Source organism: Strongylocentrotus purpuratus, unplaced genomic scaffold (genome assembly GCF_000002235.5).
Source record: "Strongylocentrotus purpuratus isolate Spur 01 unplaced genomic scaffold, Spur_5.0 spur5_scaffold_11, whole genome shotgun sequence".
NCBI classification, from domain to species: Eukaryota; Metazoa; Echinodermata; class Echinoidea; order Camarodonta; family Strongylocentrotidae; genus Strongylocentrotus; species Strongylocentrotus purpuratus.
The window spans coordinates 765,110-777,539 of record NW_022145596.1 but is presented as its reverse complement, the minus strand read 5'-3'; positions in this window follow the sequence as shown (position 1 = coordinate 777,539).

Genomic DNA, 12,430 nt, shown 5'->3' with positions numbered 1-12,430 from the left:
TCTGATCGATTCCTGATGTCTTATTTTCATGGAAAAAAGGTTGAAAAAATTCAAATATGGTTGGGAGAATTTACTGTTAGAGGGTGCTGCACATTGACACCTTCAAATGAAACCATAAATATCTTTGTGGTTTGAGAATTTTTTCAGGATTTTTTGCATGTTAAAGGGTTAGAACAGTAGAAGGAATATAAGTAGCATTTCATACCAAAATTACACAATTTTTTCATCAACCTTCAACAATGTTACCGAGGCACCTTTTAGCAGTAACACATGTAATAAATGTAATTTTAAACTGCTCTCTCTTTTTATCTCTCTCTCTCTCTCTCTATCCAACCTTTCTTAACTGTGACATTCATCTATCATCTTCTTTTCCTCAACTCTTTCCATTCCTCTTTTACCCTCCCTGTTTTAACACTTTCCTTCTCTCCCTCCCCCTCTCTCTATCTCTCTCTCTCTCTCTAATCCTCTACAGTAGATGGAATATAATAAGTAGCATTTCATACCAAACTTACACAATTTTTTCATCAAACTTCAACAATATTACAGAGTCACTTTAAGTAGTAACACATGTAATAAATGTAATTTTAAACTGCTCTCTCTTTTTAGCTCGGTCTCTGTCTCTCTCTCTATCCAACCTTTCTTTCACTGTGACATCAATCTACCATCTTATATATACAGGTATATATATATATATATGTAAGGCCCTGGAAAATAGGCCTCCCTCAAAATTTTGTATACATATATCCTATTTGTATTGTCATATATTTTATACACCAGTATCTTAAAAAGTTTGCACATTCTTCACTGCTTGCTGCAAAGATGCAGAAACCCAACCCCTGTTTCCAAGAAGTGGTGACTCATATTTCGCCCTCTCCCCAAAACGAAACCAAATCGAAGGCGTTGGTCATGTCAGTGGTTTCTGCCTGATAGCATCAGTTCTATATACCTGATGCTTCACAGGAAACACTTATTCTGACCAGCCTCTTCATTTCTTTTTCAGGTAAGAAATTACAACTTTTAATCTCTTTCAATTCTGTCTGTCTAAGTTAATTATAATTGTTCAATTCATATATTACATTGTTATTAGTGATATTAGAACCAATTAAGTCTATTTTATCAAACCAGACTTATCATGAGAGATGCAGGCTTAACATAGGTATCTACGTGACATATATCTATTGTATGGTGTTAGTTATGTTTATGAAGCATTTAGATTATATAATGGTCGTATTATTATGTAGTAGAAGTAGTAAATCTTTATATATTCATACTAAGTCAGGTTAAACCAACTAGTGTAAGGTTTTAATTTCACTGATCAAAGTGGTTACTTGTTTATTTCACACTGTACATTTAGTTTTCCACTCCGATATGCTTTAGCGCACTCCTGACCTACATTCATTCTCTCCTGTCTGCTAGCTCTTGGCTTCTATTGTTCTGTCCCTATTCATTCATCCTCATGCACATTACCTGCTATAGCACCACACACACACACACTCTTCCTTATCTCTTAGCTATTCAACCCAGCACACATGGCACATGGCACTCTATCTTTTACAAGCTTTTCTATTGGTTACCTATTTATTGTCCAATCTTGTGATTGGTTATTATTGTTTGATGGACTGCATGTCAGCCATCTTGGCAGCCATTTTGTGGTTGGAATAAAATCTAATAGTGCAGCTCAAGTCCTCAACCATGTGAGACCACTTTTGTTTTGTGTGGGACTTTACAACTGGTGCCAGCAGTGGTTTTTCTGCACTAAACTGTAATTGCAGCCTTCCTTCATATGTAGAAATTCCTGCAGTGTTTTTAGTGGTGAGTTGCAAAGTGAAATTCTCCCTCCATCTGTATATGAATGTGAATGTTTGAGAGCATATATCACCCTTCTTCTCACTGATTGACCTCCCTTCATTTTAAGCTGAGGCAGCTAGTGTTTGTGTGTATTCAACCTCCTTCATTAATTACTGAAGTTTCATCTTGACTTTTTGAGCCTTGATTTCTTCCTACATCAGTAGTTTTTGTGAATTCCTACATTCATCCTACATCAGTAAGTGAGATTTCCTTTACCCTTCTTCATACTGGAGCTGTATTTTGGTGAATATTTTTCCCGTCTAAACATTAAAAACTTCGTCAGTGAGTGAGGTTTTTTTTCTTCACCCTCCATACAGTTCTGTATTTTTCTAGCAACTTATCACATTCAGTCTGCATGTATGCCGTAGTCTGCCTTTGGCTGCCGTACATTACAGCATTCTGCCATATCAACCTGCATATTCTACATAGTGTTGGCGTAGCAACGTAACCAGTTGCAGAATACACCCTCCTTCCATCATAGCCGCTCGCCACAGATATTTTAACTGTTGAGTTTGCATTTTCTTCATCTGCACTCAGAGTGACCCCACCCCCCCCCCCCTCACATTGACTCATTCAGTAAGTTTTACTGGGTTGATATCTTGTTGATGATCATATCTGTTGAGTCGATTGCTTATAACTCCTACAGTATGGCATCTTATCGCATGGAATTGCCAGAAGTGTTTACGGGAGAGAACGGCGAAGACTTCCGTCAATGGATACGTCGATTTGAAGTTGCTGCACAGGCGTTTTCGGACACTTCTATCAACTTAACCACCCTCCTTCCGGCAAGACTAGCAGGATCAGCCTTCATCGTGTGGGAGAGCTTGTCTGCTTCGGACAAGAAGGATTTCAAGAAGATGAAAGAGAAAATCTCTCAGGTTTTCGGCCGGACACAGTTTATTGACACATTCAAGTCTTGTATTACAGCCCGGACTCGCCAACCAGGTGAGCCTTTAGAAGTGTTTGCATCAGCCATTGCTTCCTTAGTAGAAGAGGCTTTCCCATCTTATGATGACAATGCAAAAGGTGGTGAGAGATTTCGACGATTTGTTGCCGGGGTAGACAAACCGCTTCAAGTTAAGATTCACGAGCTCGGAGGCTTTGATTTTGACGAGGCCTTGAAGATCGCACTTCGTGTAGAAAGAGCACACCAAGCACACGATTTTGGTATAGTAGCAGCTGTAGATGATCGGGTCCAGGACAAGACGCCTGCAGAATCATCAGTCTTACGACTACTACTGCCAAGACTCAACGAGTTAGAAAAGAAGCTGGATAGGATGTCCTTAAAGTTAGAGACAGTTGAAAGGCCTAGCAGATCTCAGCAACGTGGTGGCAGCCCATCAGGACGCTCCCATGAGGGAAGACACATGGAACGTCGTGGGTCTCCGTCACCAAGCCGTGACTACCGAAGACACAGGTCGCCAGAATATGCAAGACAGAGATCTCCAGGATATGCAAGACACCAATCTCCGGAATATTCACGACGCAGATCTCCAGAATATGCAGGACGCAGATCTCCTGAATATGCAAGACGCATATCTCCAAGCCCTAATCGGAGCTACGCATATCAATCTAGGACTTCACCCTCTAGACGGCCCTATGAATCGTCTAGCAGCCGAAATCAGCAGCATCCTTCCACTGCAGGTTATCAAGTTGACTCCCATAGACAGGCTCCCTATCGTCAAGTTCGTTTTGAAGACCAGCAGCAGGGAAACTTCTGGTAGTTGAGGAAGAGGGCCATTCATCAACTACACAAACCAAGGTCCCAATACGAATAGCACCTATTTCGCCAAAGAAATCGCCCTACATCCCGATCGTTATCGACAATGTCTATGTATTGGCACTTGTAGATAGTGGATCATTCATCTCTCTGTTGAGTGCCAAGTTTTTGTCATCCATTCCAGCATCGCAAAGGAGCCCGTTAGAAAAGTTGACATCCATGGCATCTACTATCACAGGTGGGCTGGTAGACAACATTGGAACAATCGTACCATCTCTGCACTTAGGGAACAAGGCTACACAACACAAGTTCGTTGTTGCACGCAACATCACTCATTCAGTTGTCCTTGGATGGGACTTTATTGACAGCCAGAATGCCTGCATATCGCCAACATCGTTCAACATGCCTGGAAATGTTATTCCCTTCATCGATCGTCAGCAATACCAAGCCCCGCTGAAATGTAAAGTTTCTCTTGTTGGACAAGCTCGGATTCCCCCAAGCTGCGAAACTCATGTCCAGGGAAGATTGTCGTCACCACAGTTTGACATCACACCAAGAGACTACGATGGCTACTTTGAACCAACATTGCAAGATCACATTCCTGTTATCGGTGCCAGATCTCTGTTCAAGCCTCAAGATGGTCTTATTCTAGTACGCCTCATTAATCCCTCTGACGAAGCAGTTGATTTACCTGCAGACACCTGCCTTGGTCAATTCTTCTCCATTACTGGGGATACCGAAGAGGAATACAAGATCATGAGCGTAACTACTGACGCTGATCCACAAGTGACAGACAAGTCACCAGTTGCTGGTGTTCTCCCTTCTTCAGAACTCACGAGGACGGAGTACGAGAAAGCAGAACATCTTCTTCAAACCTACAGTGATATTTTCAGCACGACGTCTCAGGATATTGGTCAGACTGACATTATTCATCACCACATTGACACCACCACAGCTACTCCAATACGACAGAGAGCGTATCGAACTTCACCAGCAATGAGAGTGGAAATTCAGGAGCAAGTGGACGAACTCCTGCAAAGAGGCATCATTGAAGAGAGCTTCAGCCCATGGGCGAGCCCAATCGTCATGGTGAAGAAGAAGGACAACACATACAGATTTTGCGTGGATTACAGAAAACTCAATGCAGTAACTGTTCGAGATTCTCACCCTATTCCATGCCAAGATGATTCAATTGACTCCCTTTCTTCATCAGCATATTTCAGCGTCATGGACTTATCAAGTGGATATTGGCAGGTCAAGCTCGATCCCCAAGACACAGAGAAGACTGCTTTTACCACAGGCACAGGGCTTTACCAGTTCACTGTCATGCCATTCGGACTGGTCAACGCTCCCATGACATTTCAGCGTCTCATGGAAGCCGTTCTACATGGCCTTCACTGGTCTACATGCCTTGTATACCTTGATGACTGCATAGTCATGGGCAAAGACTTTGATGATCATTGCAAGAACCTCCAAGAAGTATTGCAACGATTCAGAGACGCTGGACTCAAACTCAAACCCTCAAAGTGTGGCTTTTTCAAGAAAGAAGTTACGTATCTTGGCCACATAATCAACACCGAAGGAGTGAAACCTGACCCAAACAACGTTGAGAAAGTCAAGTCCTGGCCTCAGCCGAGGACACCGACTGATGTCCGATCCTTCCTTGGCCTGGCATCTTTCTACCGACGTTTTGTGCCGAGTTTCTCTAAGATTGCAACTCCCTTGTCGACCCTTACACAAAAAGGTCAACAGTTTGTATGGACAGCAGAGTGTGAAAAGGCTTTTCAACATCTGAAAGAAGCTCTAACCAATCCACCTCTCCTCGCCTATCCAGACTTTGAAAAGGAGTTCATCCTATCTTCGGATGCATCCCTTCATGCAGTTGGTGCTGTCCTCTCACAGACTCAAGATGGTAAAGAATGTGTAATCTCCTACTTCAGCCAAACTCTCAGCGCTACGCAGAAGAAATGGTCTACCTATGATCGAGAGCTCTGGGCAATTGTTACAGCTGTTCGCCATTTTCGTCATTATCTGAGACACCAACACTTCACTATCCTGACCGACCACAAACCTCTTTTGGCTCTCAGGAAGTTCCCAATTCAAGACGATGCAACTGGGAAGAGAACACGATGGATATTGGAACTCAATTCCTACACGTTCAGCCTTATTCACAAGAAAGGACAATCACACAGAAATGCAGATGCATTATCTAGACGCCCGAGTCAAGAGAGCCAAGTCACTCCAAGATTGACGGATCAGCTACTCAAGCACATGGTGACCAATCCACTGTGTAATGCAGTCGAGACTCGTTCATCAAGATCACGACTATCAACAGACGCATCTACTCCCAATGATTCAACGAGGCAGTCTGCACCAAACGTCCTTCATCCTTATCGTGGTGTAATCCTTGACAGTGATGTAGATGTTCAACATGAACAGCAACTAGATCAAGACATCAGTACAGTCATCGAATGCGTCAACAATGGTGAGCGGCCAACCATTCGACAGATCCGTAGACACAACCCCCGAGTTAGACGTCTCTTGTGGCAGTATCCCAAATTCATCCTGCAAGACGGTATACTCTACAGGAAGAAGAAAGACAAGCTTGGTAATCTCTCATTCCAACTTGTCGTACCAAACTCCCTCATTCCAAGGGTACTCCAAGAGTTACACGGTGACCCATCATCCGGACATTTCGGCGCTCATCGCACAATACAGAGAGCAGAGTCAATGTGCTATTGGCCCTTCATGAACAAGGAAATCACTGATTTCTGCAACACATGTACAGCTTGTGAGTCCTTCCGGTTACCAACCCCTAAGCATCAAGCACCCTTATGTCCCATTACCACTACTCGCCCTTTGGAGATGGTCTTTGCCGACATTGCTGAGCTTCCAATTACAAGACGAGGATTTCGCTACATACTCGTTGTGACTGATCATTTCAGCAAATATGTCAATATCTTCCCTATGAAAGATCAGACTGCTCCAACCATCGCCAAACATCTGTTTGAAGAATATGTGAAAGAACATGGTATTCCAGAGACTTTGCACACCGACCAAGGTCGACAGTTCGAGTCCAGATTAGTGCAAGAACTATGCAGCAAATTGGGCATCAAAAAGTCTAGATCGACACCCTATCATCCCCAAGGAGCTGGCATAGTCGAACGTTGTAATCGCACCATCAAAGATCAACTTGCGAAGTACATTTCTCATCAAGGAGGAGAATGGGACACTCACATCAATCAAGTCCAGTTAGCGTACAACACAAGTACTCATGCCTCAACAGGTTTGACGCCATACTACATCATGCATGGCAGGGAAGCCCGTACACCTGCGAACATCACCTGTTCAACTCCCCCTCCATCGTCATCTGGCAAGACACTCCTCGAATACACAACCAACCTGTCTGAGCGATTGAGAAAAGCATGGGAGTACACCATACAGAATACACGACAGCAACAGCAACAACAGAAACAACAGTACGATGTGAAAAAACGCATTTCCAAGTACGACACAGGTGACTTTGTTTGGTTACATGACCCTACCAACATCAGGAACAAACTCGAACCAAACTGGAAAGGTCCTTTCAGAGTATCTTCCTCATCAGATGATGGACTAAATTATGACATAGTTCATGTCCATGATGAAAAGTTCAAGCGACGGGTCCATCATAATCGTTTGAAACCGCATCGAGCTAGAGCCCCACAAGTGATGTCAACTCCACCATCCCCACCAACCCCACAGCCTACGTCAATACATGGGACTGAGAGGACAACGACACAGTACCCACCAGGTCCCCCAGCAGAAGACGAGACTGGGAGAAAGGTGCAGTCAAATCAACCTACTAGCCATGGACCAGCCTACATCACGTGGTCATCTCGACCACCAGAACGCATCCTCCATCACGAGCAGTCGAACCATGACCGACCATCACGGTCAAGTTTGTCTGTTCGGCAACAAGCATCACACCAGCCAACCAATTCTAGCCACCAATCCAGGCTAATTGACTCAGCCCCACTTCAGCAACAACCTAGGCCATCACTGCCGACTACCCAAACCCAACATCAGCTGTCCTCGCCGGTTGGCCAACTTCAACTCAGACCCCAATATCAACTGAGGTCGACGACTCACCAATCCCAACTGTGGCCATCCTCATCAGCTGAGCAACCTAAGCCGTCCTCATCCGCTGACCAACCTCAACCTCAGCCATCCTCATCAGCTGACCAACTCCAACATCAGCCGTCCTCATCCGCTGACCAACCCCAACATCAGCCATCCTCATCAGCTGACCAATGCCAACATCAGCCGTCCTCATCCGCTGACCAACCCCAACATCAGCCGTCCTCATCCGCTGACCAACCCCAACCTCAGCCGTCCTCATCCGCACGTTCGAGATCTGGTCGACAGGTTAAAGTACCCGCCAAGTTTCAAGATTACAAACTGTAAAGACTTTCGAGAACTAATGTTTGCAATAGTGATAGATGATTGAAAGACTTGCTGATTTTCACTTTTCGCTGTCATACCTTGCATTCGCCATGGCCCCATTGTTTGTGACAATATGTTATTGATAGAATTCTTGTTTTTTGAACGTTTTGGAAGATTTATGATATTTTTGTAGGACTTGTCAGTAAAGATAGGATTAAATTGTCAGTTTTTAATGTTTAGACGGGAAAAAGAAGAAGACAAACTTTCAAACATTTTGTCATGTGTTTTTCCATCAAATTTGTTAATTACACATCAATTGGGTGAACTAATTTTTGCTCCTATTTTTTATTTTACAGAAAAAAGACTCAAATGTCAAATTTTGATTGCACATTTTGCAATTGTGCTGAATTTTAAGATAAAAAGAAAACAGAAAAAATGTGAGATTCAGATTGTATTGGTCACAGGGTTGACCTGAATTATTTCACGACGATGACTATATAAATGTGTCAAAAGAATTGATGTTATTAGTCAACGTGTGTACATGGGTACATTATTTTCTGAACATTATTTTTAGTCATTTGACTTATATTGATGTTTTTAGATGTTTGGATTTAAAACAGATTCTTGATACATGAATTCATCAGATGTGTTTTTTCTCATTACATACATCATGTGTAGTCGGGATTTTATCAACCATAGACACTGTATTTGTATAATGTCTCCTTAAATCTGAGACAGTTTTGAAAGAGTTATGTCGGAATGCATGCATATTATCTGTGTACATTGTATTTCATTATTCAATTGGCTAACTTATTCTAAAAAAAAAAAAAAAAAAAATTAACAGTGATTCACGAAACAGTGATATTTGTTTTTAGGTGAAGACATTGCCATGTTTTTTTAATAGTTTTTTTTGTTGAAAATTGCCAAATTGGGTATGAAATATTTGATATTTTGTCATTTATGACAGAGACAGGAAAAAAAAAGGAAATGATAGTGTTTATATGTCTACAAATCATCAGACTGGAATTTTCAGGGTGAACAAGGATAGAGCCCATTGAAGTAAGGACGTTGCTTGAAAGATGTTCATTGATGAAAGCATACCATTTTTTTGTATTCGCTATATGTGTGACCTTTCAAGTTGAACAGTTTAATTTTTCCCTAATATGAATAGATGCTGTTCCTTAAAAAAAAAAAGGGGGAAAAAAAGAGAGAATTGTACAGAAGGAAAACTTCATGATTTGATGCGTTCAGGTATTTCAAGCAAATTTTATGTGACGCATTCTCTTCGGAAACAAATGCATGTTAATACGATGTATCTTTTAAAATGAGGACATTTTTCTGTGAAGATGGTATATTATGTAAGGTTTTAATTTCACTGATCAAAGTGGTTACTTGTTTATTTCACACTGTACATTTAGTTTTCCACTCCGATATGCTTTAGCGCACTCCTGACCTACATTCATTCTCTCCTGTCTGCTAGCTCTTGGCTTCTATTGTTCTGTCCCTATTCATTCATCCTCATGCACATTACCTGCTATAGCACCACACACACACACACTCTTCCTTATCTCTTAGCTATTCAACCCAGCACACATGGCACATGGCACTCTATCTTTTACAAGCTTTTCTATTGGTTACCTATTTATTGTCCAATCTTGTGATTGGTTATTATTGTTTGATGGACTGCATGTCAGCCATCTTGGCAGCCATTTTGTGGTTGGAATAAAATCTAATAGTGCAGCTCAAGTCCTCAACCATGTGAGACCACTTTTGTTTTGTGTGGGACTTTACACTAGTGTGAACACACCTCATAATGTGTGTATGCTTAATGTGAGATGCATAGTGACGAGTTCATACCCCACTATACAAGAGTAGTAGTAAAGTTAATCCTGATACCAATTCAATAGTCTGTGCATTGGGAGAAGTTTCTCTGGTCTTTATCAGAGATAACTGTGGCATGCTATGACTAATGACTTGTGGTCAGCAGTAGTCCACCAACTGGACAAATGAGGGAATATCGTAGAAAAGAGAGAATTTGGGTTCATAGTTCAAGATTCAGGTCTTTGATAAATGAGTTTGTTATGAATTTGTAGTTTCTCTCTCTCTCTCCCTCTCTCTTTCGCTTTCTCTCATGTCTCTCTCTTTTACTCCCTCTCATTTCTGGTTTCTCTCTTTAACTGTTAATATCATATTTGAAGATTGAGTGTGATTTTGTTAGAGTATATTCCTTGTATCTTTTATTATACTTTTGTCACTGCATATAGAGAAGAGTTTTGTTAGAATTGAGAAAGTAATTTGGTATTATTTTAGAAAGGGATTTTAGGGTTATACTGCGACTATAGACAGGTCGGGATATTGGAGAAAGTTGGGTTATGGTGTAAAAAGACACAAAACGACTTTTAACTGGTTCACCTTGGTCTATAATTACAGGTAGCCATGTTCAGATTAGAAGATAAGCAGTCAGATGCCTATGCCAATGTTGTTTATGAATTTAGAGTTAGCTGTGTTCATATTTATATTTAATCCGTATTACTTGTATTTAGTCTCATTATTGGAATATGTTATTCCATGTTTATCTTTATGTTATTAAAGATGAGTTCTATACCTGATGCTTCACAGGAAACACTTATTCTGACCAGCCTCTTCATTTCTTTTTCAGTATTTACCCCGGCCCGGGTAACATTTTGGCGACCTTGCCAGGACAGCAATTTACCTTTGCTGTCCGACGACAACTTGGATGACACTGTATCAGTAGAGAGGTGTGCTGGCAGATGAACCGACGTCGGTAACTGGTTGACTCGTGGTGGAGGACGGCAATCGGTGTGTGTTAAAGGGTTGAAACGGGACCAGGCAGGAGCAGAAAAGGAAAAGCTTATAGCTGTGGTCAACAGTCGACAAGGGAACACAACCAATTGTAGTCATGGGAACTATCGAGGACCTCCAGTTTGAGATTGAGAGAATCCTGTTCGGTTTGTCATGGGACCAGCTACTTGATGCTTGGGAGTGCTTTGACTTACCAAGGGAGCAAAGTGAGGGTAAGCAGCGAAGGTCACTTACCAGGATTTTGCAGGATAAACTTACAGAAAAGGTAGCAGAAAAGGGTGCCCAAAGTAATCTAGAAGCACTTAAACAGAGTTTGGAAGTGCTTGGTGGGACCATGGACGCTATCCAGGTCGACGACACAGATAAACAAGCTACCACATCAGATGAGAAACAGCAAGACATCAAGGACCACAACACAGTAAAACCCCCCGAACTGAAACCTATATCGGCATGTACCCCTATAATCCCAGCGGCATTTAGAAAAGAACTAAGGATCAGCGGACAGGTTGGGGATGCACATCAAAAGGACCGCTTGAGTTATTCTAGCCTAAACCATCAAATAGAGGCAGCTCTCGGGAGAGGATATGGGGAGGCGGAGGTGGTAGAAGCAGTCTTGAGGGCAATCAACCCGGGACTTCGTCTGCGTTCCTACCTGGAAAACCACTCCAATTTGACCTTGACGTCCCTGAAAACTGTCCTGAAATCACACTATCAAGAGAAGGAGGCAACAGACCTTTACCAAGAGCTTTCGCAGCTGGTCCAAGGTAAAGGTGAAACCCCCCAAGGATTTGTCATGCGGGCCCTGGATCTAAGACAGAGAATTGTTGTTGCATCCGGACAAGCTTCTCATGGTCTCAAATACGATCCAGCCCTGGTGCAGGACATGTTCCTGCACGCAGTAATAACTGGACTTACCAACGACAACGTGCGACATGACCTGAAGCCGTCCCTACAGTCGGAAATTCCAGACGAAATCCTCCTGGAGAGGTTAAATGTGGCCGCATCGTTAGAGGAGAAGCGCCTCCTGAAGTCTCATACTAAACCGACTATACGAGTAGCTGCAGTCTCAGAAACACCTGACAGACAGACTCCAACGACCCCGCCGAGGGAAAAACCAAGGAAGGAGGGTGACGCCGCGGGACTGGCTGCACAGATTGCGGAGCTGAAGGCACACGTAGCAGAGCTACAGGGGAGAGCCACGCAACCGCCCACCAGGCCGCCCATGATGCAACGGAGGCCCAGAGGGTGCGATCGATGCCGCAAGCAAGGAGAGGGTGACCGCTGTCGGCATTGCTACCGTTGTGGGGCGGACAACCACTTCGCTCGAGGATGTAACCTTCGAAGAGACCAGCCGGGAAACGACTCCGGAGCTCACCAAGGGGATCGGGTGTAGCTCGTCATGACCGCAAGGGGTCCCCCAGTACAGGTAAGTGTCCAAATCGTAGTGTTAATGGGATATCGGGCAACAGTCCCAGATAACAATACGGCGTTGGGCCAACGTCGGCCACGGTCGGCAGGGTCGCAGTCGGCAAGCCAACGTTGGCTAATTGTTGGGCCATCGTCGCCATTTTTTACTGATAAATGGTGGCTATTGGTTGGCTCATTCGACGTTGG